The sequence below is a fragment of the Bufo gargarizans genome, chromosome 7, assembly GCF_014858855.1.
Source record: "Bufo gargarizans isolate SCDJY-AF-19 chromosome 7, ASM1485885v1, whole genome shotgun sequence".
Classification (NCBI taxonomy): Eukaryota; Metazoa; Chordata; class Amphibia; order Anura; family Bufonidae; genus Bufo; species Bufo gargarizans.
This window is the reverse complement of record NC_058086.1, coordinates 200,533,059-200,559,899: the sequence shown is the minus strand read 5'-3', so window position 1 is coordinate 200,559,899 and position 26,841 is coordinate 200,533,059.

The following is a 26,841-nucleotide window of genomic DNA, read 5'->3' as shown; positions in this document are numbered from 1 at the left end:
GGGGGTGGGGCCAGCCCTGAGTGGGACAGTGATAGGAAAGTGATTTACAAGTGCAGGGAACAATTATTTGGGGATCCAAATAGTCATTAGACAGCTCTATCATTCCAGCTTTTTGTTTTTGGGCTGCAAGTGTTATGTTGAAAAGCCTTTAGTGGCTTATATCTTAGTATCTTATTCAGTACGCCAAGAAAAATATATACGCATTCCACTTCTGCAGTTATTTCTGGTGAAAGCATATAGGGGCGTAGTTCAGTACAACAAGAAAAATATATTCTCAGTTCACTTCTGCAGTTATTTCAGTTGAAAGCGTATAGGGCCGTATTTCAGTACAACAATAAAAATAGATACGCACTTCACTCATTGATTGTTTTCCGGTCAAAGCATATAGTGGCCTATTTCAGTCCAACATGAAAAATATGAAAGCACTGCACTGTTGCAGTTATTTCTGGTGAAAGCGTATAGGGGCATATTTCAGTAAAAAAAGGAAAATATGTACACACTACACTGTTGTAGTCATTTCTGGTGAAAGCGTATAGGGGCGTATTTCAGTAAAAAAAGGAAAATTTATACGCACTGCACTGTTGCAGTTATTTTTGGTGAAAGCGTATAGAGGTGTATTTCAGTAAAAAAAGGAAAATATGTACACACTACACTGTTGTAGTCATTTCTGGTGAAAGCGTATAGGGACGTATTTCAGTAAAAAAAGGAAAATTTATACGCACTGCAGTGTTGCAGTTATTTTTGGTGAAAGCGTATAGAGGTGTATTTCAGTAAAAAAAAGGAAAATATGTACACACTACACTGTTGTAGTAATTTCTGGTGAAAGCGTATAGGGGCGTATTTCAGTAAAAAAAGGAAAATTTATACGCACTGCACTGTTGCAGTTATTTTTGGTGAAAGCGTATAGAGGCGTATTTCAGTAAAAAAAGGAAAATATATATGCACTGTACTGTTTCAGTTATTTCTGTTGAAAGCGTATAGGGGCGTAGTTCAGCACAACAAGAAAAATATATTCTCAGTTCAGTTCTGCAGTTATTTCTGTTGAAAGTGTATAGGGGCATATTTCAGTAAAAAAAGAATAATATATACGCACTGCACTGTTTCAGTTATTTCTGGTGAAAGCGTATAGGGGCGTATTTCAGTACAACAAGAAAAATGTATACGCACTGCACTGTTGTAGTTATTTCTGGTGAAAGCGTATAGGGGCGTATTTCTGTAAAAAAAAAGGAAACTATATATGCACTGCACTGTTGCAGTTATTTCTGGTGAAAGCGTACAGGGGCGTATTTTTGAAGAACAAGAAAAATATATACGCACTTCACTCTTTGATTGTTTTTTGGTGAAAGCATATAGTGGCCTATTTCAGTCCAACATGAAAAATTTATATGCACTGCACTGTTGCAGTTATTTCTGTTTAAAGCGTATTGGGGCGTATTACAGTAACAAAAGAAAAATATAGATGCACTGCACTGTTGCAGTTATTTCTGTTGAAAGCGTATAGAGGCGTAAGTTCAGCACAACAAGAAAAATATATTCTCAGTTCAGTTCTGCAGTTTTTTCTGTTAAAAGTGTATAGGGGCATATTTCAGTAAAAAAAGAAAAATTTATACACACTGCACTGTTTCAGTTATTTCTGTTGAAAGCGTATAGGGGCGTAGTACAGCACAACAAGAAAAATATATTCCCAGTTCAGTTTTGCAGTTATTTTTGTTGAAAGTGTATAGGGACGTATTTCAGTAAAAAAAGAAAAATATATACGCACTGCACTGTTTCAGTTATTTCTGGTGAAAGCGCATAGCGGCGTATTTCAGTACAACAAGAAAAATGTATACGCACTGCACTGTTGTAGTTATTTCTGGTGAAAGCGTTTAGGGACGTATTTTTGAAGAACAAGAAAAATATATAAGCACTTCACTCTTTGATTGTTTTATGGTCAAAGCATATAGTGGTCTATTTCAGTTCAACAAGAAAAATATATATGCACTGTACTGTTGCAGTTATTTCGGTTGAAAGCGTATAGAGGCGTAGTTCAGCACAACAAGAAAAATATATTCTCAGTTCAGTTCTGCAGTTATTTCTGGTGAAAGCGTATAGGGGCGTAGTTCAGTACAACAACAAAAATATATACACATTTAATTTCTGCAGTTATTTCTGGTAAAAGCGAATAGGGGCGTATTTCAGTACTTCAAGAAATATATACACACTTCACTCTTAAAAAAAAATTCTGGTCAAAGCGTATAGGGTCATATTTCAGTACAAGAAAAATATATTCTTAGTGCATTTCTGCAGTTAATTGTGGTAAAAGCGTTTAGTGGACTATTTTAGTACAAAAATAAAAATATATTTGTCGCTTTTAGGGGTGTTTTAATTTCCATTTAATTTGTGTAGCTCAGATACAATTATGTCAGGCAGAGAAGTGCCAGGCCATGCACAGAGGAGTGGCAGAGGCCTGAATGTTTTGGGTGCAAGCAGAGGTCGCAGCAGAGTAAGGGGGCATGGCAGCAGGAGTCGCAGCGAGAGGCCTGAGCTCCCAGTGTCATCTAGCGGTCGTGTCTTGACCACCAACCCAGCAGTTCTTGATTGGTTAACTCGGTCATCCACGTCATCCCACCCCCAGCCAACAGTTGGTGGGTTCGTCAGACACAACCCTTAGTTGACATGGCCCCGGAGCAGGCTCTGTGCCCTCACCTGTCCTCAACCTGCCTCTGTTCTTTGCTGTTTCCTTACCCACAGAAGTATTGTATGCTGTGAGGATGAGCTACTAGAGGACAGTCAGCAGCTACTGCCCAACCAAGATCTGGAGGCGACATCTGCAGATTCCCCAGCTAGGCAGGCAAGTAGTGATGAGGAGAGTGTTGTGGGAGATGGTGTTGCGAGCGGTCAGGCTCCTGACCCAGAGACCGTTGAGGAGGACATCAGTGATGCGTAGACACTACTTGATGATGATGAAGCCGATCGCACTTGGGAGCCGGGTGCAGAAGAGGCATCAGGAGAAGAGGGTGGCAGCTTGCCTGTAAGGCAGCGTCTGAGCAAGCTGCGTGGTAGCATGACTGGGAGTCAACAGGGTGGCAGCCATTGCAGGTCGGTAGCCAAACGTGCCTTGGGGAAAACCACCTGCTTCGCAGCAGCCTACCTGCTTGGTAAGTAGTGGTGGAGGGGTTCATGGAGGCAGCGGCGGTAGCAGTCAGTAAGTGCGGACTGTTGGAGGAAAAAATCACCTACTTGGCGTTGTGGCAGCTTTTTATTAAGCTGCCAGAGGTTAACGTGGTCACATGTAGAATATGTGGGCAGAATGTGAAGCGTAGCCTGGGAGAACCGTGGCTCCGATGTGGTGTTCCAGCCTGCCGCAACTACCGCTGCATCACCCAGTGGCACGCCCCTGGTTTCAGCCAGTCAAGGCTCCACCACCTCAGCCAAATGGAGCTATCTGTCATTCCCATCTTCTGCTGGTCCAGATGCTCTTGCTCCTCCTACTCCTCGTCAGTCATTCCGTCAGCAATCGATCACCAAAGCGATTGGCAAGAGACGGCAGTATGCCCGCAAGCATCCAACGGCGCAGAAGCTGAACATGCTCTTATCCAAGTTGCTGGTGCTGCAATCCCTCCCTTTCCAAGTGGTGGACTCTACACCTTTCAGAGAACTGATGGCTTGTGCCGAGCCGAGGTGGAGAGTCCCAAGCCATCATTTCTTTGCGAAAAAGTCAGTACCAGCTTTGCACAAATATGTCGAACAGAAAGTGGCCCAGTCCTTGAGCCTGTTGGTGTCTGACAAAGTGCATGGCAGCGCCGACGTGTGGAGCTGTAACTATGGTCAGGGACAGTACATGTCCTTTACGGCCTACTTGGTGAATGTGGTTCCTGCACAGCCACACAAGCAACTTGGCCAGGTTATACCGCTTCCGCCTCCACGTTGTCACACTCTGGTCCTGCGACAATGTCCGCCTCTGCATCCTCATCCTCCACCGTGTCCTCAGCCTCCACTGCAGCATACCACATGTGCAGTGTTCGGCGGTGTCATGCTGTTCTGCACCTGGTTTGCCTTGGCGAATGGAGTCACACAGGGGAGTAACTGCTCCGTGTGATGCATCAAGAAATCGAATATTGGCTTTCTCCGCGTCAACTGAAAATCGGAACCATGCTGACCGACAATGGGAAGAACATGGTGTCGGCGCTGTGTCAAGGAAGGCTGAGCCATGCGCCCTGCATGGCACACGTGTTCAATCTGATTGTCAAGTGGTTCCTGAAGTCTTCCACCCATCTGCAAGACGTCCTAAAAATGGGCAGGAACCTTTGCATACACTTCGGCCACTTGTACACCGCAAAGCACACCCTCCTTGAGCTGCAGTGGCAGAACAGCATCCCCCAACATAGGCTGATATGCAACGTTTCCACCCATTGGAATTCCACCCTCCATATGTTGGACCAACTATACGAACATAGAAAGGCCATCAGCAATTTCTTGATGATGCAAGCGGTTAGGAGTACTACACTGTGTAACATCGATGTCAGCCAGTGGCAGCTCATGCGTGATGCCTGCCGTTTGCTCAGGCCCTTTGAGGAGGCCACGTTATTTGTCAGTCGCCAGAACTATGGAATGAACAACGTCATTCCACTGCTTCATATCCTGGAACAAATGCTGGTAACTATGGCTGGTCAAGGGACAGGAGACTTGGCGCCTCGATCTCACAGCCACATAAGCCCTGTGGGGGCTGAACTGGATGAGGAGGATGAGGGGGAGGAGGACATTGGAGCACAGGCAAACTGTAGCCAAATGGGTGGTTTTTCTACTAAGCTGACAGGAGAGGAGGAGCAGGAGCAGCGAGAGGAGCTACAGGGCGATGAGGAAGACGAGGCAGAGGACCCGGATACACTGTGGCAGTATGCAGTGGAGAAGGAGGCAGGGAGTCCCTCCGAGTCTCTTGCACAAATGGCACGATGCATGCTCACTTGCTTGGGTAGTGACAGCCGAATTGTCACCGATCGGCAGAGGGATGACTTCTGGATCTCCACCTTGTTGGACCTTTGCTACCGGTCCAGCATGGGAGCCTTTTTTACACCCATCGAGAGGGAGGACAAACTGAACTACTACAGAGACATTCTATGTAGTCAGTTGGTTGCTACCTATATGCGCCATTGTCCATCCTCTCGCAGGTCTGACCAGGGGGCACTTTGCACTCACGTTCCACTGTCATGGCTGCTGGGGAGGGGTGGGGTGGCAGGAGAAATACCAGCTCCATCAGCAGCCGTCTGAGTCTACAGTTGCTGATGAGTAGCTTTGTTCACCCGCACAGTGAAGAAACTACTCACCAGCAGCAGGTAGACCTGAAGCAGGACCTGAACCAGAAGGTGGTGGCATACTTGGACAGCACCCTGCCACCCAACATTGAAGATCCGCTGGACTACTGGGCAGCCAAACTGAATTTGTGGCCGCAACTAGTAGAGTTTGCCCTGGAAAAGTTTTCCTGCTCGGCCAGTAGTGTGGCATCAGAGTGGGTTTTTAGTGCGGCGGGGGTCATAGTTACCCCAAGGAGAACTTGCCTTTCGACCCAAAATGTAGAGAGACTGACCTTTGTCAAGTTGAATCAGGCGTGGATCAGCCAGGATTTCGAACCACCAATTCCTGTTGCATCAGACTAGATCATCCATGATGCCACACCAACACTTTGATAAAAGAGACCGGTTTCTTGTGGCTACCTGCCTGTCACGACGAGGTGTGGCAGGGAACACCACACCAAACACAAGAGGGGGGGAAAGGTATCTGGCCTAGAAGATAGGGAGAGGAAAAGGTCACCACCTAATGAATCCTAACCCTAGCCCTGGCTGCTAACCGAATGAACGGACCTCACTGGTAGGACCATTCATTCACTGGAATCTAAAGCCTGAACCCTGTAATGATTATGAGTAAGAACAGAACTGTTCAAAACGCGTAAATCGGGGGAGAGCGGGAGAAAGTGCCACTGTGTTTGTACATGAAAATTTTGGTGGAATAAAGACCGGGACCGGAAAACTTTTGCTACGAGTGCTGGAGCCTTTTTTCTCTACATACATGTGATTTCTGGACTTGCTTGGGTCTGTTCCGTGCACCGACTTAAAGGATCAATACGGGTAAGCTGGATAATCTCCAATTTCTTACCCTGTAATGCCCTGAGGTAGTGATAGGGCCCAAAGACGACCCATTCCTTAAGCAGAAGGAACAGGGGTCTTGACTCAGACCAGATACCAGAAGGCAGGGGAAACAACAAAACAAATACAAAGGAATGAGACACATAACTCCTGAAGTAGAAGAAAGAGCAGGAACACCAGAGGAGACAACAGACACCAGATCTTCCACTTTCAAATGAAGCTATAAACCGCAAGGAGTGAAGAGAGTAGCCAGACTTAAATAGTAATGACCACTATGCTGCACCTGACTAGAGGTGTGGTCATTACCATCAACAATAAAGTGAAATTAAAAGAGGCTATCAGATGACATCTTGTGCAGACAGCCTCTCTGACCTTCTAACACCTAGCCTGGGAGTGACCGTGACACTGCCTCAGCTACTACTCTGATGCTACAACCCGCCTGATGCCACACATCTGATACCAGGTGCTCCTTATTTCACCCACCCTCGTCAGTGGGTACTGGTATTGCCACCCACCGCCCCACTCTGTTACCGGGTCACTTGGTGGTCTCCTGATGCAGCTGCTGCTGCCATCTCCATCTTACTGTATGTCACCTTGCCACTCTGTGGTCTCCTGATGCTGCTGCTATCTCCACACTATGTCACCTTGCCAATCTGTGGTCTCCTCATGCTGCTGCCATATCCACACTAGGTCACCTTGCCACTCTGTGGTATCCTCCTGATGCTGTTACTGTCGCCACCTCCAGACTTAGTCATTGTGCCATTCTGTGGCCTCCTCATGCTACTTCCACCTCACCACTATGTCATAGGGCTGCTCTGTGGACTTCTTATGCTGTTCCCACCCTCCCCACTTCATGACTGGGCCACTATTTTGGCTTTTGGCCTGGTTGACATCACCATTTATTTGACCTTTCTTCTGATCTGTCAGAAGGAAGGAAAAATGAGACGCACAACGGATTCTATCTGTGTAGCAGCTGTAAGGCCTGTATGGTCCCATCAGAATTGGCTTATGATTTGGTATCCAAAAGTAGGAGTGGGTACAAAACACAGAAGACATGCAAATATTCCATTAACTTGTCAGCTTTTTTTGGGGCATTAGCAATACTGATGGATTACTGATTGAATGCTGACAGAGTGAAGGCGTATGCTCAACAGACAGGATCTGTTTTTTGTGCGTTATTGTTCAGACGGATTACAGGAAGGGCAAATTAATCAGTGATGTCAACACAAACTTACTGCTGACACCCTCTCCACTCTGTCGGGGGGCTCTACTTGTATAAGCGTGTAATAGAACAGGTTCTGTAGACATCTATGTGGAATCAGCTGACGACAGTGTAAAAGGAGTGCGCTTCTTCTTGGCGCTAACATCTAACTGTAAGGTTGAGTTCATACTTGAGTTATTTGGTCAGTGCTGGCCCCGTGACTGCCCAAATAAGTGAAGTGGGCAGTGATTCTGAGAGTGACACCTATCATCTGCATGTCATACTGACTCACAGTACTGTTTCACTACCACAGCAGACTCCCTATGCGTGTTACTGCAAGGCACAGTGTTCTACACCCATATAAAGGCTCTCTGCAGCCCCGGAAATAGCCATTTTGTAACGCGATTCGCCGCAAATAAATAAAGCAAATTTTTCCAAAAAGTTCAATGAATCGGCCGCAAAATTCACTCATCTCTAGCCACAACCAATTTTCGCAAGATAGGCATCATTTTAATCAGCAGAATCAACCCTACCAGACAGTAGACAGTACTTTCAAATGAGGAGGCACACAACTTTTTTAATTCTGAGGGCCACATGGTCAGGAGTATGCCTTTCTCTGACATTTATGGTACCTCTTCATTTCGTCTCATTGGGTGTGAAAAAATGTCTTACATTAGAGAAGCAATTAGGGTAAAATTGTGTTATCACCAATGCAGGGCCATTTGGGGGCGAAGCATAACATGGGGATACAAAGAACACCAAAGAGACTACAAGTCGTAGTCTGAAAATCGGTAGCATATGTCAACACTTTATGATTGGTGGGGGTCTGATCCCTCGGAATGAAGAGACTGCTGTCCTGCTTTTGTACTGCATCCCCTTCTAAGGCTCCTTTTAAGCCTGCCAGATTTCACACAGATCTACTCCGAAATTCAAAGAATAAACATCTAACATATGTGAATAGAGTTTCTACAACCCTGTTCACATGCAACTGATATTTCTGGTGTCCTGAGCGAGAAAAAAGCAGAGCACAGAACCTGTCATGTGGTCCCTTTATTCTCAGGACCAATGGGAGTCCTACAGGTAAGAGCCACACTAATCAAGTTCATACTTTACAACCTCTAGGTTGGAAAAATTAGGGCATCCAAAACCTTGTCCCCTGGGGAACTCCCTGACACTGTCAGAAACGGACACTTGTGGGTGGGATTATTATTAGGGCTGCCAATTTTTGGCCCGGGAGAGCTCGAATTTGCAAGGACTGTCTGAAAATCAGAGACAGTCCCTGCAAATTCGGGGATGTTGGCAACTATGCAAGTTACTGCTTTGTTACTTAAACAGCTTTTCCAGAATTTAGATACTAGTGGCCACTGGCCTATCCTCTCGATAGGTCATCAATATTAGATCACTAGGGGTCTGACACTTGTATAGTGCCCCAGAGCAGGCACTACCATCCATATACCATGCTACTGTCCCTAATGGCAAACAAATAATGTGATCTGTTTTTGATTCCAGGTCCTTTGATATTGTTCCTTAATATAGTTATGTAACTGTTATGTATTGTATTACATGTACTGTACCTGGTTGTCCAGCAGGTGGCAGTGTGTCTGGCAGAGTACCTTAAGATAAAATTGAAGCTACCATTTTATTCTCCCCCTTTTTAGGCAGAAGTAGGCTAGTCCTGCTTCCTACCAAGGGAAGGGTTGGAGAAAGCTAAAGTCAGCTGAGAGTAAAAAAGCCACCAAAGGCACCCCACTCAGGTACCAGAAGTGTCAGAAAGCAGGTACAAGACTAAAGTCAGAGTCTAGCACAGCATAGAAATAGAAAGCAAGGTATCCAAGTTTGCCTGCCAGTTTACCCCAAACCTGCTGGAGCCAAGAGAAAGAACAAATATTGTCTGGATGCAAGTTTATTCAAGTAAAGCTGTTGAACTTTTACTAAGTCTGGACTCTTACTCCACCAACTATCACTCTCCCCTTTATTGCTTCAGAGCCTAACCCTGGGGAGCGACGGTATACAGGTAGGAACAACGTGACACACACAAAACTAATAAGGCCACATCATTACTTGGCAATCCTAAAAACCTGGGACATGATTGGCCCTGGGAGGCGGTGCCTTGCACTTGACACTCCCATGATCATCTGTTTCAGGCAGCCAAAGCTATTCAGTGGATGGAGCCAGAAGCAGAAGGTTCTATCCACCATCTAGTGGCCTATCGGGTTACTGCACCATTGAAATGAAAGGGAAGTTAACTACCGTACATTACCCCAGTACTGGAACGACAGAATGGACAAGGTGTTCCATCTACTTCATAGGTTCTGGTGCTAGCGGCTGCCTGAAACAGTTGATCATGGGAGAGCTGGGTGTCAGCCCTCTACTGATCTGATAACGATGGTGATCCTGAGGATAGGCCATCAATATCCAGGTCCTGGGAAAACCTCCTTAAAGGGGTTTTCCGGGATTTTAATATTGATGACCTATCCTCAGATAAGTCATCAATATGAGATTGGCAGGGGTCCGTCACGCGGCACTCCCGCCGATCATGCGAGCGTAGCCTTCCCTTCATTGTTTACCTGCTCGCCGTCAACATCGTAGGTTTGACTACAGGCCATCCCATTTACTTCTATGATCATTTCTATACAGTTCAATATAGGAGCAGGTAAACAATGAAGAGAAGGCTGCACTCGCATGTAGTGCGGCCTTCTCTTCAACCAGTTGATTAGCGGGGGGTGCAGGGTATCGTCGGAACCCCACTGATCTGATATTAATGACCGTTCCCGAGGATAGGTCATCAATATTAAAATCCCGGAAAACCGCTTTAAAATACAGCAAAATCAGTACCACAATTCCTTCTGTAAAAGTGGCATCCATACAGTACCACCACATAAATGCCAGCCCCCAAAAAGGCAGCCTCCGCTCTGGAGGCTGCCTGCAGCGTTTTGATGTCTGTCTGACAAAGCGGGTGGAAAAGGATCCTGACACACAATGTAAGTCAATGGGGACGGATCCGTCATGGCTATAGAAGACATATCACAACCGGACCCGTTCATGACGGATGCATGCGGTTGTAATATTGTAACGGAAGCGTTTTTTGCAGATCCATGACGGATCCGCAAAAAACGCTAGTGTGAAAGTAGCCGAAAGTTTCCCCTACCAATCAGATTTAACCTTTTATTTTTCAGAGCTCCTTTGGAAAATGAAAGCTGGAATCTGATTGGTTGCTATGGGCAACTAAGCCAGTTTTCCTTTTACACCAGTTTTGATAAATTTCCCACAACTATTTAAGTTTATTCTGATGAATGAGCCTCCCAAAAGCGGAAAAAGCAGTGATGCTCTACAGTCACTTCTGAAGATATTAGGACGGCTGATGGATCTCGGTAGCTTTTCCTCCTTTCGAGCCTAATTACCGTTCTCATCAGGCCCTGTAATTTGTTCCTTTCTTGGCGAGCCTTTCCATCATCGTCAGACCTCACATACTTCCTAGATTGTCGACAAAGTCCAGTAAAGTTAATAAATTGCATCTTGAAAGTGGAATTATTCTAGTGCTAATAATGGCATTGGTTGCCATGGCAACAGTCCTCCGATCGGCGTATAAGCGCCCATGTTATAGCATGGTATGTGCGAATCGAGCTGTAGGCACTCGACAGCAGGAGATGTAGGAGCGAAATAATTCATGTCTGACAGGGAAGTGAGAACAGATATGGCTGACGTCTTCCTCACGAGACTGGTACTGGAAACATTATGCGGGAAAATGACTGGAAAGACGCTTTAAATTGGTTGCCTGGTCTCCCTGCTCCTCCTAGGTGTCCATGGCTGATGTGACGTTACCAGGTTTCTTCAGGACATATGTAGCTTTAATTGGCGATCCTTTAGATGAGCAGCAGAACCGGGCACGGCCACCAATACCGACAGGTCGCTGTCCCTGAGTAAACCATGAGCGAGGCCTCAGACGGGGCGCATTTTTCAGTCAAATTTGCCTTCATTTTGCTGCGGATTGGTTACAGACTTTTCTTTCAGGTTTTACCCCCTCTACAGTAAGAAAGGAGAAAATTTACTGTAGAATGAAAATCTGCACCGCAATCCGCAGGTCGTTTATCATCCGAAAATCTCAGCTACAAGACTGGTGCTGCAATAAACTGCCATATGCAGCACTTATGATACATGTGCACTTACCATGAAGGAACTCCAATGAGTGCACCTAAATCCCTTGGTTGTGCTAATCTACTAATCTACTATCTATCTAGCTATCCATTACTATATGTAGGTGAGACAACATTGGATTTAAAAACACATTTGAATCAACAACGGCACTCCATACGAAAAAAAACGTGTGGATCTACCGGTGTCGAAAAACTTTACTGAATTATCGCATGGTGAATATGAATTGAAATGTCTGATTGTGGATCATGTTCCCCCGTCACGAAAAGGAGGCAATCACATTTTAAATCTGAAGAAACGGGAGATACAATGGATCACTAGATTGAACACACTAAAACCCAATGGTTTAAGGGTCCATTCACACGTCCGTATGTGTTTTACGGATCCGCAAAACACGGACACCGGCAATGTGCGTTTCACGGACCGCACATCGCCGGCACTCTCATAGAAAATGCCTTTTCTTGTCCGCAATTGCGGACAAGAATAGGACATGTTCTATTTTTTTGCGGAACGGAAGTGCGGATACGGAAGTGCCGATCCGCAAATGCAGATGGGGACAGCACATTCCTGCCCCATTGAAAATAAATGGGTCTGCACCTGTCCCGCAACATTGCGGAACGGATGTGGACCCATTTTGCGGACGTGTGAATGGACCCTTAATGTAGATTATAAACCATGGATCCTCTCATGAAGGTTCTCCCTGCTGCATGTCTTAACCTGTTATGTGTAAACTTGTGTTAACAATTTTGTTTCTTTTTTTACTTTTGAAAATTAGTAAATTATTTTTCCCTTTTTTTTTTTTTCTCTTGCAGATATGATGGACAATGAACACAATGTTAAATCAGCATTGACCAAATCACCAATAAAGACAAAATGAAATAAACTACTAATATTGGTTAGACCACGGCATATAATATTGTCTAATATGTCGGTAATATGTATGTACAGCCTCTGTTTAATTTAACACTATACTAGAATTAGAATTTTCCCTCATAACAGTCAGTCTGAGTTCATATAATACTTTCACTTTTTTCTTTTAGTGACACAGAGGGATAATGATGATGGGATCGGGTATAGCGCGCATGAGATGGATACAGTACCATACCACATCGGTTGATTCCACTACCTACCTATGCATAACTGTATTGGAAGTAAGGTCTCAACACCCCAGCTACTTTGTCACAGATAAATCACGTTATACTTAAACATGTGATCGGAGTATGAGTTAGGTACAACTGTATTTGGTGTCTGTGTCTCAGATACCAAGCGGTTAACGCAGGGATGGGCAAACTCGGCCCTCCAGCTGTTGTAAAACTACAAATCCCATCATTCGCAGTCTGCCTACAGCTATCAGCCTACAGCAGGGCATGATGGGATTTGTAGTTTGAAACTGCCGGAGGACCGAGTTTGCCCATCTGCCTTCCTCCGACGTATCTCCTCTTCATTGACAGTGCGAGGAGTGAAGTGGGAATTATAGAACTCAGTCTTACTTTTCACTATATACAAAGAGATGCTCTGATACATATTTATTAACAGCGGTGACACATAATATTATTTATAATTACGATTAAGTGACTGAACATGTCAAGTGTGAGGTCTGCAATACATGTTGCGATTATGTGACCAAAAATGAATCACGTGAATATAACAATGGCGTAACATGCGTTCCACTAGCATACTAGGAATGGCGCATTGGCTTCACGCATGCGCAATGAACATTCCAGAACACCGTAGACAGGTGGCAATGATGGGGTTCATGCTGGTCAGTGTTCATAGTGCCGAATAGTTTTTAATCAATTTATTGATACACACAGATGTTTACTATTTGCCATTAACACTAATCATGTCACATATGGTGATTATATGGAATCTGTATGAATTAGAGTATTGTTTTGCACTGATTATTATGCACTTTACACACAATCATGTACACAGGGATTGGTGACATTATATTATGGATGTTAGTATGTTATTTTATTAATTTCACATTACGATCAATTACCCTGAGGGACCCCTGACGAAGCTGAGGCGAAACGCGGGTCGGGGTCCTTTGCCTGTCCTGTGCCTGTTGTCTCTGCCCTCCATCATGTCTCAGGGTATGTTGCGATTTTCCATCTGATATCCATGGTTGAGTTTTTTGCTTACAGCTCTCTAGAAAGTCTGGCGTATGGGGTCTCATCTATGTATTTATTTTGAGTATCCCATATGGGCATTATTTTTGTCCATGTCTTTATCTGTGATATATTAGGATCCAGCGCTTGAGTCTCACCCTGCGGCTATGCACTCAGGTGATGATCACAGGTAGTACCATTTTCTAGGGTCTGCATACTAAATAACCCCTCCTTTTCTGTGAAACACCATACTGCGTACTTTATACATACCCTACATGTGTTCCATCTTTTGGTGGGTCATAGAGACACCGGCCGGGGGACTGCGGCATCCGGAGTTTTTCTGCTGACTCTTCAAATCTCTTTTTCTGTTATCCCTTATATTCTAATAATCATGTATTGTCTATTATTATGAAATAAAATATATATTTTTAATATATTGGACATCCATCTGTTGTTTGTTGAACGACACTTTAGATTTATATAGTTGGTTTTCTTGCTTGCCCTCGACTATGACATTATAAATGAGGCCTTTTTCTTGTTTGGTTACCCTGAGGGGCCTATATATGCATGTAGCATCATTATTTTGTATCACTGCTTGAGAAAAGTCCCAGTAAGAGGACTGAAACGTCACTTTGGTGATTAAAGAACACTACATTTGATTCACTATTTTGGAAGTGACGTGGAATTTTTCATATTGTCTATTGGATGTTGGATCATTTCCTCAGCCGCTGGCACACCACAACTACACATTACTGTTTTTATCTATCTATCTTTCTAGAATCGGCATTAAATCTGTACAGAGTTCCAGATTCTCCGGTTCCTCCCACACTCCAAAGACATACTGATAGGGGACTTCGATTGTGAGCTCCCGGGGACAGCGAGTTATGATATTGTTTTTAAAGACATGTCAGAGCTATAAAACTGAGTAAAATAAATAAAAGTATCTATTTAAATCTATGTATTGTCTATGTATCTACTATCATTATCTATTTATCTATCTATCTACCTCTCTGTCTACCTGCCTAACTATCTGAAATGTATCTACTTATCTATCACATATTTATCTATCTATCCATCTTATATATATATATACAGGGAGTGCAGAATTATTAGGCAAATGAGTATTTTGACCACATCATCCTCTTTATGCATGTTGTCTTACTCCAAGCTGTATTGGCTCGAAAGCCTACTACCAATTAAGCATATTAGGTGATGTGCATCTCTGTAATGAGAAGGGGTGTGGTCTAATGACATCAACACCCTATATCAGGTGTGCATAATTATTAGGCAACTTCCTTTCCTTTGGCAAAATGGGTCAAAAGAAGGACTTGACAGGCTCAGAAAAGTCAAAAATAGTGAGATATCTTGCAGAGGGATGCAGCACTCTTAAAATTGCAAAGCTTCTGAAGCGTGATCATCGAACAATCAAGCGTTTCATTCAAAATAGTCAACAGGGTCGCAAGAAGTCTGTGGAAAAACCAAGGAGCAAAATAACTGCCCATGAACTGAGAAAAGTCAAACGTGCAGCTGCCAAGATGCCACTTGCCACCAGTTTGGCCATATTTCAGAGCTGCAACATCACTGGAGTGCCCAAAAGCACAAGGTGTGCAATACTCAGAGACATGGCCAAGGTAAGAAAGGCTGAAAGACGACCACCACTGAACAAGACACACAAGCTGAAACGTCAAGACTGGGCCAAGAAATATCTCAAGACTGATTTTTCTAAGGTTTTTGGACTGATGAAATGAGAGTGAGTCTTGATGGGCCAGATGGATGGGCCCGTGGCTGGATTGGTAAAGGGCAGAGAGCTCCAGTCCGACTCAGACGCCAGCAAGGTGGAGGTGGAGTACTGGTTTGGGCTGGTATCATCAAAGATGAGCTTGTGGGGCCTTTTCGGGTTGAGGATGGAGTCAAGCTCAACTCCCAGTCCTACTGCCAGTTTCTGGAAGACACCTTCTTCAAGCAGTGGTACAGGAAGAAGTCTGCATCCTTCAAGAAAAACATGATTTTCATGCAGGACAATGCTCCATCACACGCGTCCAAGTACTCCACAGCGTGGCTGGCAAGAAAGGGTATAAAAGAAGAAAATCTAATGACATGGCCTCCTTGTTCACCTGATCTGAACCCCATTGAGAACCTGTGGTCCATCATCAAATGTGAGATTTACAAGGAGGGAAAACAGTACACCTCTCTGAACAGTGTCTGGGAGGCTGTGGTTGCTGCTGCACGCAATGTTGATGGTGAACAGATCAAAACACTGACAGAATCCATGGATGGCAGGCTTTTGAGTGTCCTTGCAAAGAAAGGTGGCTATATTGGTCACTGATTTGTTTTTGTTTTGTTTTTGAATGTCAGAAATGTATATTTGTGAATGTTGAGATGTTATATTGGTTTCACTGGTAAAAATAAATAATTGAAATGGGTATATATTTGTTTTTTGTTAAGTTGCCTAATAATTATGCACAGTAATAGTCATCTGCACACACAGATATCCCCCTAAAATAGCTAAAACTAAAAACAAACTAAAAACTACTTCCAAAAATATTCAGCTTTGATATTAATGAGTTTTTTGGGTTCATTGAGAACATGGTTGTTGTTCAATAATAAAATTAATCCTCAAAAATACAACTTGCCTAATAATTCTGCACTCCCTGTATATATACAGTCATGTGAAAAAATTAGGACACCCTTTGAAAGCATGTGGTTTTTTGTAACATTTTTAATAAAAGGTTATTTCATCTCCGTTTCAACAATACAGAGAGATTAAAGTAATCCAACTAAACAAAGAAAACTGAAGAAAAGTCTTTTCAAGATCTTCTGTAAATGTCATTCTACAAAAATGCCTATTCTAACTGAGGAAAAAGATAGGACACCCTCACATGTATTCCCTCTTAAATTGGCTCAGATCTCACACAGGTATATCACACCAGGTGCACATAATTAGTAGATCGTTACTCTGCATGTTGAATGAGGCTTGCCCTATTTAAACCTCAGACATTTAGTTTGGTGTGCTCCTGACTGTTGAAGTGAGAGTGAGCACCATGGTGAGAGCAAAAGAGCTGTCAGAGGACTTCAGAAAAAAGATTGTAGCAGCCTATGAGTCTGGGAAGGGATTTAAAAAGATCTCAAAAGATTTTGAAATCAGCCATTCCACTGTCCGGAAGATAGTCTACAAGTGGAGGGCTTTCAAAACAACTGCCAACATGCCCAGGACTGGTCGCCCCAGCAAGTTCACCCCAAGAGCAGACCGCAAGATGCTAAAAGAGGTCTCCAAAAACCCTAAAGTGTCATCTCGAGAACTACAGCAGGCTCTGGCTACTGTTGATGTAGAAGTACATGCCTCTACAATCAGAAAGAGACTGTACAAGTTTAACTTGCATGGGAGGTGTGCAAGGAGGAAACCTTTGCTTTCCCAGAGAAACATCGAGGCCAGACTGACATTTGCCAGAGATAAAGTTGACAAAGACCAGGACTTCTGGAATAATGTTCTTTGGACAGATGAGTCCAAAATTGAATTATTTGGACACAACAGCAGAGGACATGTTTGGCGTAAACCAAACACAGCATTCCAAGAAAAGAACCTCATACCAACTGTGAAGCATGGAGGTGGAAGTGTCATGGTTTGGGGCTGCTTTGCTGCAGCAGGACCTGGTCAGCTCACCATCATAGAATCCACGATGAATTCTACTGTGTATCAGAAGGTGCTTGAAGAACATGTGAGACCATCAGTTAGAAAATTAAAGCTGAAGCGGAACTGGACCATGCAACATGACAATGACCCAAAACATACTAGTAAATCAACCAAAGATTGGCTGAAAAAGAAGAAATGGAGAGTCCTGGAATGGCCAAGTCAAAGTCCAGATTTGAATCCCATTGAGATGCTGTGGGGTGACTTGAAAAGGGCTGTACGTGCAAGAAACCCCTCAAACATCTCACAGCTGAAAAAGTTCTGCATTGAGGAGTGGGGTAAAATTTCCTCAGACCGATGTCGAAGACTGGTAGATGGCTACAAGAACCGTCTCACTGCAGTTATTTCAGCCAAAGGAGGTAACACTCGCTATTAGGGGCAAGGGTGTCCTATCTTTTTCCTCAGTTAGAATAGGCATTTTTGTAGAATGACATTTACAGAAGATCTTGAAAAGACTTTTCTTCAGTTTTCTTTGTTTAGTCGGATTACTTTAATCTCTCTGTATTGTTGAAACGGAGATGAAATAACCTTTTATTAAAAATGTTACAAAAAACCACATGCTTTCAAAGGGTGTCCTAATTTTTTCACATGACTGTATATATATATATATATATATATATATCTCATAGAAAAAATATCAATCTCTCTAATCTACCTATCAATCTATATATCTATCATCCCATATCTATCTATCTATCTATCTATCTATCTATCTATCTATCTATCTATCTCTATCTCTATCTCTATCTAATATCTACCTATCTATCTATCTAATATCTACCTATCTATCTATCTATCTATCTATCTATCTATCTATCTATCTATCTCTATCTCTATCTAATATCTACCTATCTATCTAGCTATCACCTTTTAATTCCTGAATCCGAGAACTGTTCTATCTCACTGTCCTATTATCCAGAATCTTTATATTCTTGCACCTATCAGGTTCCAATGATACCAGATTAATGGAATTTCATCGGATACATTTGATTGTGTCTGTCTATCCATCAATCATACTTATATACAAGCGCTTGCCCCCTCTCCATCCCGCACCAATCTCACTTATAGCATGGTTGTGGAATATGAAGGGAAACCACAGATTCCCAAAGAAACCCATGTGGACAGTAGGCCATTATCTAAGGTATAAAAAATAGAAAGATTTTCTCCTCAATTCTTATTTGCTTCCGTCAAGATGCTAAATATAAAAGCTATGATGCATGGAAACCTATAAAGCACAATTACTGACAACCCCCCCCCCCCCCCCTCAACAAGGCCCTCAAAACCGAGATTTATTTCCATAAAACAGGACATTTATTTAGCATTCGTTTCTTTTATAAACTCCTGAAAGGTCGATGTGTTACCGGTTACAAGTGACCTCTGTTTTATTCCGAGAACCTCGCGCAAATGTCACCCATGGAATCCGGAGCCTGCGTTTCTATGCTAAGTATTAGAACATGTTGAGTGATCCACAAATGATTCCTCGCCGATAAACAAGGGATTAAAATTAGTCGTCTCTTCTTTCATCAACTTAATATGAATCAGCAGGAGAGCTGTTCTCTAATGATAATGGAGCCTTTGCCATCACACGACATCACTTATTAAAATCTATCACAGTTGAGGGATATTTTAAATCAGTCCCTGTTTATATCAGTTTAATATTGTGCATGAAAATATTTTACATGGGAGGCAAAAATTACGCGTCTAACAAAATAATCATTTCGATGTTTTACGGTATTAACTTTTTTTTTCGTCCCTAAACCTCTATTATTTTTCATACATTTGTAGCATTTTTTATGTAATTGAAAAAGACCTCCTGTGGTCCAAGATGCTGAACGGAAGATTAATGCATCAAAAATATAGAAATAAACTCGAAACAGGTCTTAGGTTGATGGTACATTGGAAGCCCACTGGGGTCTAGGTAACGGTTGAATTGGATATGAGATGTTTTAATTAATTAATAGGACGTATATAATTAAATGTATGTATTCAATGTTAGAGGGTGTCAGCTCAACCAATTAACAATTCTAGTGGATTGGAAACTGGGGGGGGGGGGGGGGGGTCACTTATTTTCCTGATAAAGAGGTTGTGTTTTGATCATTTTCACTTTGTTTATGTAAAACATTTGACATTGAAGGGCAAAAACTAAATTGTATTTATAAAATATTAAATAAATAACACTTTAATTAAAAGGGAAGGTTTCTGTCCTGTGGAGGATACACAATATGACGGTATTCTCTGTGTTTTACATCTCATTATTAGAATATTGGAGGATTTTAATAAAAAAAACTAAGGGAGAGATTTATCAAACAGGTGTAAAGTAGAATTAGCTTAGTTGCCCATAGCAACCAATCAGACAAAGGAGCTGTGAAAAATGAAAGGTGGAATCTGATTGGATGCTAGGGGCAACTAAGCCAGTTCCACTTTACACCAGTTTGATAAATCTTCCCCTAAAATAAAAAAAAAAATTAACAATGGCCACTAAGCCAAATAACAGGCCAACACCTGTTCTGTGAAGATCGTTTTTTTTTCCGCAGCCATCACATAATTCTTACAGGCAGGATTACAGTGACAGGTAATAACTATAAATAGATAACACAGGGTTCACCATTCATAATTGGTGATGTCACAGCTTATCTACTCTCCCTCCCTGCTGAACGTCCTTTGCACAGGTCACAGAGCATTCCTAGAATACTGTCCCGTTTAAGGGTCCATTCACACGTCCTGTTTTTTTTCATCCTGAAAAACGGTCAGTTTTTTGCGGATCCGTTGTTCCTGAAAATGTTTCCGTATGTCATCCGTTTTTTGCGGATCCGCAAAAAACGGGAGCATGTATACATTTCAATAATCAAATAAAGTTGTTTGGATTTCTTTGAAAAAAAATTGAAAAAAAAAAAAAAAAAAAAAATTTGTTATGTGTTTCCAGGAACGGAATCCGCAAAAAACGGATGACATACGGAATGACATCCGAATGTCATCCGTTTTTTGCGGATCCATTGACTTTGTATTGTACCAGGATCCGATTTTTCAGGACAAGAATAGGACATGTTTTATATTTAAACGGACATGCGGAACGGAACAACGGAAACGGACAGCACACATTGTGCTGTCCGATTTTTTCCAGGACCCATTGAAAATGAATGGGTCCAGATCTGGTCCTGATCTGTTCCTGAAAAAACGGAACAGATCAGGAAAGAAAAAACGGACGTGTGAATGGACCCTTAGTCAGTGAACATCTGCTGTCGATTGTGTCTATGATCCATATGGCTGTTGTAAGGCATATCTATAAATGCTGTTAATAAAAGCTCAGGGTATAACTGCTCTCATAATCTTGCATACCAAAAAATATAAAACAATATATAGTTAAAAATATAGGCAATACATCCTCTTTCAGCTTTGCTGTGTAGATTTGGGCAAGTAGGCAGAGCCATCTCAAAATTCTAGCTGGAGTATCCTTTGACAGGAGGCAGCTCTTGTGTATTGCTTGATGCTTAGATACAGAAAGTGGCAATTGATAGACTCTGAGGAAAGGATATCTAATCTATCTGCAAATTAAAAAAAGACATCCCATTAAAGAACTAGTTCTATGAACTATTGCAATTTTCCCAACATGCAAAGTTAATGGGAGAAAAATGACATAGATAGGGCACAGTATGATACAGAATCCATTTGTATTTCTACCAGTAGAAGTTTGTTTATTAATGATCTGTCATTGTACCCCTCAGATGCCGCGTTTATAGTATAGTATGTAGATTGTAAGCCCTCATGGGCAGGGCCGTCTCTCCTTCTGTACCAGTCTGTGCAATTTTCTGTTTTATGTATGTGCACCCCTTATCATATGTAGAGCACCATGGAATGAATGGCGTTTTAATACTAAATAATAAAAATAGTAAAAAAAAAAATTAAATCATACTTACTTACCTCATCCATTTGATGGTGGGGGCCCTCTTGATTGAAGATCTAGCGCAAAATCTCGCGTGGCCCATGATGACGACATCATGTTGGCCGGCGTGGTGACGTCATATGTCACTGCGCACAGGATTTCATGCAAGATCTTCAATCAAGATGGTGAAGACCGGCTCGTCGGAATCAAATGGATGAGGTCAGTATGATTTTTATTTTATTTTTTACCGCTATTCAAAGAAAATAAATTCTCTACCAAAAAGCAAGAGGAAATTCGGCTTCGCAACAAATAGAATTTTCCCTGAAATTTGGATCAAAGTCCACTCACCGGTGGGTGAGTGGCTTAGGAAGTGGCCGTAGAGAAATTTATGGAAAAGTTGCACAATCTTCTACCACCTTATCTAGAATTGGTGGGCATTGGCCATCTCACCAGGTAGGACAAGGATTGGAAAATCCCTATTCTGGAAATCCGTGTGGTTCCCATAGGTGGAGGTCTCTATAATGAAAATAGCTCTTTAACATGGACTTAGAAAGTTGAGTGAGAACCATTAAAAGAAGCTTGAGGCAACATAGTAAGAGAGGAGACTCAAAAATCACCCAACCCTGTTCTAATGCAGGTTTTTTGCCACCCATGACAAAAGGACCTAGTGGTTGTTACTCTATGCAATCTCCTCCATAAAACTTAGGCCAATGTGTCACCTGCACATTTTCTAAAAATGCTATTCCCCTGCAGAGGAGTGTCCTGCATAAGTTCTCACCATCTAGTAGCAGAGAGGATGGGGCTACCTATGGCTAGTCCCCATCTCTACAGTACATTGTAACTGTATAGTCTCCTCTATGGTTGGCAAGCTTTTGATTCTCCATAAGGGTACAACCACATGCAGGGGCGCACCACCAATGAGGCCAGGTGAGGTGATCATCTCAGGCAGCACCAGAAAGAGGCAAGAAGGGGGCGCTTTCATTGTGGCAAAGGGGTTAGGTTAAGAAATCAGCATGTGGGGGTGCCATTTCAGTTTTTGCATCAGGCAGTCGAAAGGCTAGGTGCACCCCTGACCACATAGGCAACATTACAGCTGTGGATTTGTTGTAAATTTTGCTGCAGATTCCCTGTGGATTTTACCCAATAAATTGCAAAGGTCAAGGCAAGGCTTTGCAATGCAAAGGTTGAAATCCACTGCAAATGTGCCACAGAAATTTTGCTGTGGATAATCCGCCCCCCTCTGGTCGTACCCTTTGGGCGAGTGTTCATGTTGCACCTGATGTACTATACATGCAAGATGCGTTTGTTGATTTTAATTATGAGGAAATTTAGTATTTCTTTGCACTTTTTGCATAAACAGTTGTATTTTCTTTATGAGCGAACGTTTGAATCTGCACTGCGCATTTTTCGGCATTGATTTTAATAATCAGCTCATTTACTTCGGCTTCCTAATTTTATTTATAAAGCACAAGCGTATCTCCCAGCGTGAAACACTTCGAGAGCAGCAATTACAAACACAAATTACTTGCAAATAACAGAAAATTATTAATGCAAACTTCTACAAATTATAACGAGAGTCAGGTTTATTATTTTCGAGCTTTCATGATGGGAGCTTAGGTGAGCGAGAGTGCTGCATGCTGGTGTCTAGAGATGACTGAAAACAAAAGTAGAATATTCCATAGAGGTTCTGTAACAATACCGCAGTTTATATAAATAAAAATTAAAAAAACATGGCATTATTAGCAGCCTTCTGCGTGCTGCAGATTTGTCTCTTGAGGCTAAGTAAAAAACAAAAGAAAAAACAATTAGTGTGTTGTATAAAACCTTCTACTTTACAGACTCTATGAGAAAAGTAGTGGATAGAAAGATAGCTGGCTGTCTAGATACAGTCAGGTCCATAAATATTGGGACATCGACACAATTCTAACATTTCTTGCTCTATACACCACCACAATGGATTTGAAATGAAACGAACAAGATGAGCTTTACCTGCAGACTGTCAGCTTTAATTTGAGGGTATTTACATCCAAATCAGGTGAACGGTGTAGGAATTACAACAGTTTGCATATGTGCCTCCCACTTGTTAAGGTGGGAAAACTTTCACTTTTTAATACTTAGTTGCAAATCCTTTGCAGTCAATTACAGCCTGAAGTCTGGAACGCATAGACATCACCAGACGCTGTTCATCCCTGGTGATGCTCTGCCAGGCCTCTCCTGCAACTGTCTCCAGTTCCTGCTTGTTTTTGGGGCATTTTCCCTTCAGTTTTGCCTTCCGATTGAGCATGCATTTCACTTGCTGATTCATGTCAGGTGATTGACTTGGCTATTGCATAACATTCCACTTCATTCCCTTCTGCACTGTGAAGCGCTGTCCAATGAGTTCTGAAGCATTTGGTTGAATATGAACAGATAATATTGCCCGAAACACTTCATTATTCATCCTGCTGCTTTTGTCAGCAGTCACATCATCAATAAATACAAGAGAACCAGTTCCATTGGCAGCCATACATGCCCACGCCATGACACTACCACCACCATGCTTCACTGATGAGGTTATATGCTTAGGATCATGAGCAGTTCCTTTCCTTCTCCATACTCTTCTCTTCCCATCACTCTGGTACAAGTTGATCTTGGTCTCATCTGTCCATAGGATGTTGTTTCAGAACTGTGAAGGTTTTTTTAGAGGTCGTGGCAAACTCTAATCTGGCCTTCCTGTTTTTGAGGCTCACCAATGGTTTCCATCTTGTGGTAAATCCTCTGTATTCACTCTGGTGAAGTCTTCTCTTGATTGTTGACTTTGATACACATACACCTACCTCCTGGAGAGTGTTCTTGATCTGGCCAACTGTTGTGGAAGGGTGTTTTCTTCACCAGGGAAAGAATTCTTCGGTTATCCACCACAGTTGTTTTCCGTGGTCTTCCGGGTCTTTTGGTGTTGCTGAGCTCACCGGTGCGTTCCTTCTTTTTAAGGATGTTCCAAACAGTTGTTTTGGCCATGTCGAATGTTTTTGCTATCTCTCTGATGGGTTTGTTTAGTTTTTTCAGCCTAATGATGGCTTTCTTGACTGATAGTGACAGCTCTTTGGATCTCATCTTTAGAGTTGACAGCAACAGATTCCAAATGCAAATAGCACACTTAAAATGAACTCTGGACCTTTTATCTGCTCATTGTAATTGGGATAATGAGGGAATAACACTGTCACGGACGGTGTACAGGAAACAAGGCAAAGCAACATGCATAAATGACTCGCTGGATCCAACAGCTAAGAAACCAAAGGGAGACCCCTGCAGAAGACCTGGCACTTTCCCTGGCTGCTCAGCCTATGCAAAGATCCGAATGGTGGAGGTTTGCATATCCACGTACCTTGACTATATAACCCCTGAGCACCCTACAATAGTGAGGGGACATGACCACCGGCCCCCTACACAAGACACAGAGGGAGTCAGGGTCACCTGGGATCCAGCAAACAGAAAATAACAAATAAATGTTCAACACTTAACTTTGTAGCAGAAAGGAGAACAAGATCAGCATGCACACACACTCCAGGAAGAAGTATAAGCCGCCCAGAAAAGCATTCTGGGGAGGAATTTAAAGGGAAGCAATTAGTCCAACACATGACAGCTGAGAGAGGCTAATGAGATGAGGAACTGAATACCACAACAAAGAAACTCAAGGAGGAGGTTCTGAAAGGCATCTGTCAGAGCTTCTCAGCTGTCTGGTTATGACAGTACCCCTCCCTCTACGAGTGGACTCCGGACACTCAGAACCCACCTTCTCAGGATGGGACCAATGGAAAGCCCTGATGAGACGAGAGGCCTTAATGTCCGTCACTGGGACCCACATCCTCTCCTCAGGACCATACCCCTCCCAATGAACAAGGTACTGAAGAGAACCGCGGACAAGACGAGAATCCACAATCCTAGAGACCTGAAATTCAAGATTCCCATCAACCATAATCGGAGGAGGAGGCAAAGGCGAAGGTACAATGGGTTGAACATAAGGTTTCAATAAGGACTTATGAAAAACATTATGGATCTTCCAAGTCTGAGGAAGATCAAGACGGTATGCAACAGGATTGATGACAGACAGGATTTTGTAAGGCCCAATAAACCTAGGACCCAACTTCCAGGAGGGAACCTTCAATTTGATATTCTTGGTAGACAACCATACCAGATCACCAACATTCAGGTCCGGACCAAGCACACGTCTCTTATCTGCCACACACTTATATCTCTCACTCATGCTCTTTAGATTATCTTGAATCTTTTGCCAAATAGATGACAAAGACGAGGAGAATCTGTCCTCATCAGGTAAACCAGAAGACCCCTCTCCCGAGAAAGTCCCAAACTGCGGATGAAACCCATATGCACCAAGAAATGGTGACTTATCAGAGGACTCCTGACGACGGTTATTTAAAGCAAACTCAGCAAGGGACAAAAAATAACACCAATCCTCTTGATTCTCCGCCACAAAACAGCGCAGATATGTCTCCAGATTCTGATTGACGCGCTCTGTCTGGCCATTCGACTGCGGGTGGAAAGCAGAAGAAAATGACAACCGAACCCCCAAGCGAGAACAGAAAGCCTTCCAGAATCTGGAAACAAACTGCGTGCCCCTATCAGAGACTATGTCTGAAGGAATACCGTGCAATTTGACAATGTGATCAATAAATGCCTGCGCCAGCGTCTTAGCATTGGGCAAACCAGGAAAAGGGATGAAATGCACCATTTTGCTAAAACGGTCCACCACCACCAGAATCACAGTCTTCCCCGAGGAACGAGGCAGGTCCGTTATGAAGTCCATGGACAGATGTGTCCAAGGACGGGAAGGAATGGAGAGGACCTGATGGCCGTGAATGAGGGACTTTGGCACGAGCGCAAGTCTCGCAGGCTGCCACAAAACCCTCAACCGACTTACGAAGCGCAGGCCACCAGAATCTCCGAGCGATGAGATCCAGTGTGGCTCTTACCCCCGGGTGCCCAGCAAGGACCGTATCGTGGTGTTCTTTAAAAATCTTGTGTCTTAAAGCGAGAGGCACAAACAAACTCCCAGGAGGACAAAGATCAGGAGCCTCTGACTGGGCTGCCTGCACCTCTGCCTCCAATTCAGGAAAAAGAGCAGAGACCACAACACCTTCAGCCAAAATGGGACCCGGGTCTTCAAAATTCCCGCCTCCCGGAAAACAACGTGACAGGGCATCTGCCTTCACATTCTTAACTCCAGGGCGGAACGTGACAACAAAATTAAACCTAGAAAAGAACAAAGACCATCTGGCCTGTCTCGGGTTCAGACGCTTGGCTAACTCCAGGTAGGCCAGATTTTTATGGTCAGTAAATACGGTAATAGGGTGTCTGGCTCCCTCTAGCCAATGGCGCCATTCCTCAAAAGCCAACTTGATGGCCAACAATTCCCTATCTCCCACATCGTAATTTCTCTCTGCGGAGGAGAGTTTTCTTGAGAAAAAGGCACACGGTCGCCAATTTGGCAGGAGAGGAACCCTGAGACAAGACCGCCCCCACACCCACCTCAGAAGCATCAACCTCAACTATGAAGGGTAAAGAAACATCAGGTTGCACCAAGATGGGAGCGGAAGCAAAACTCTCCTTGATATCAGAAAAAGCCTTACGCGCCTCTACTGACCAAGAAGAAAAATCTACCCCCTTTCTGGTCATATCAGTGAGTGGTT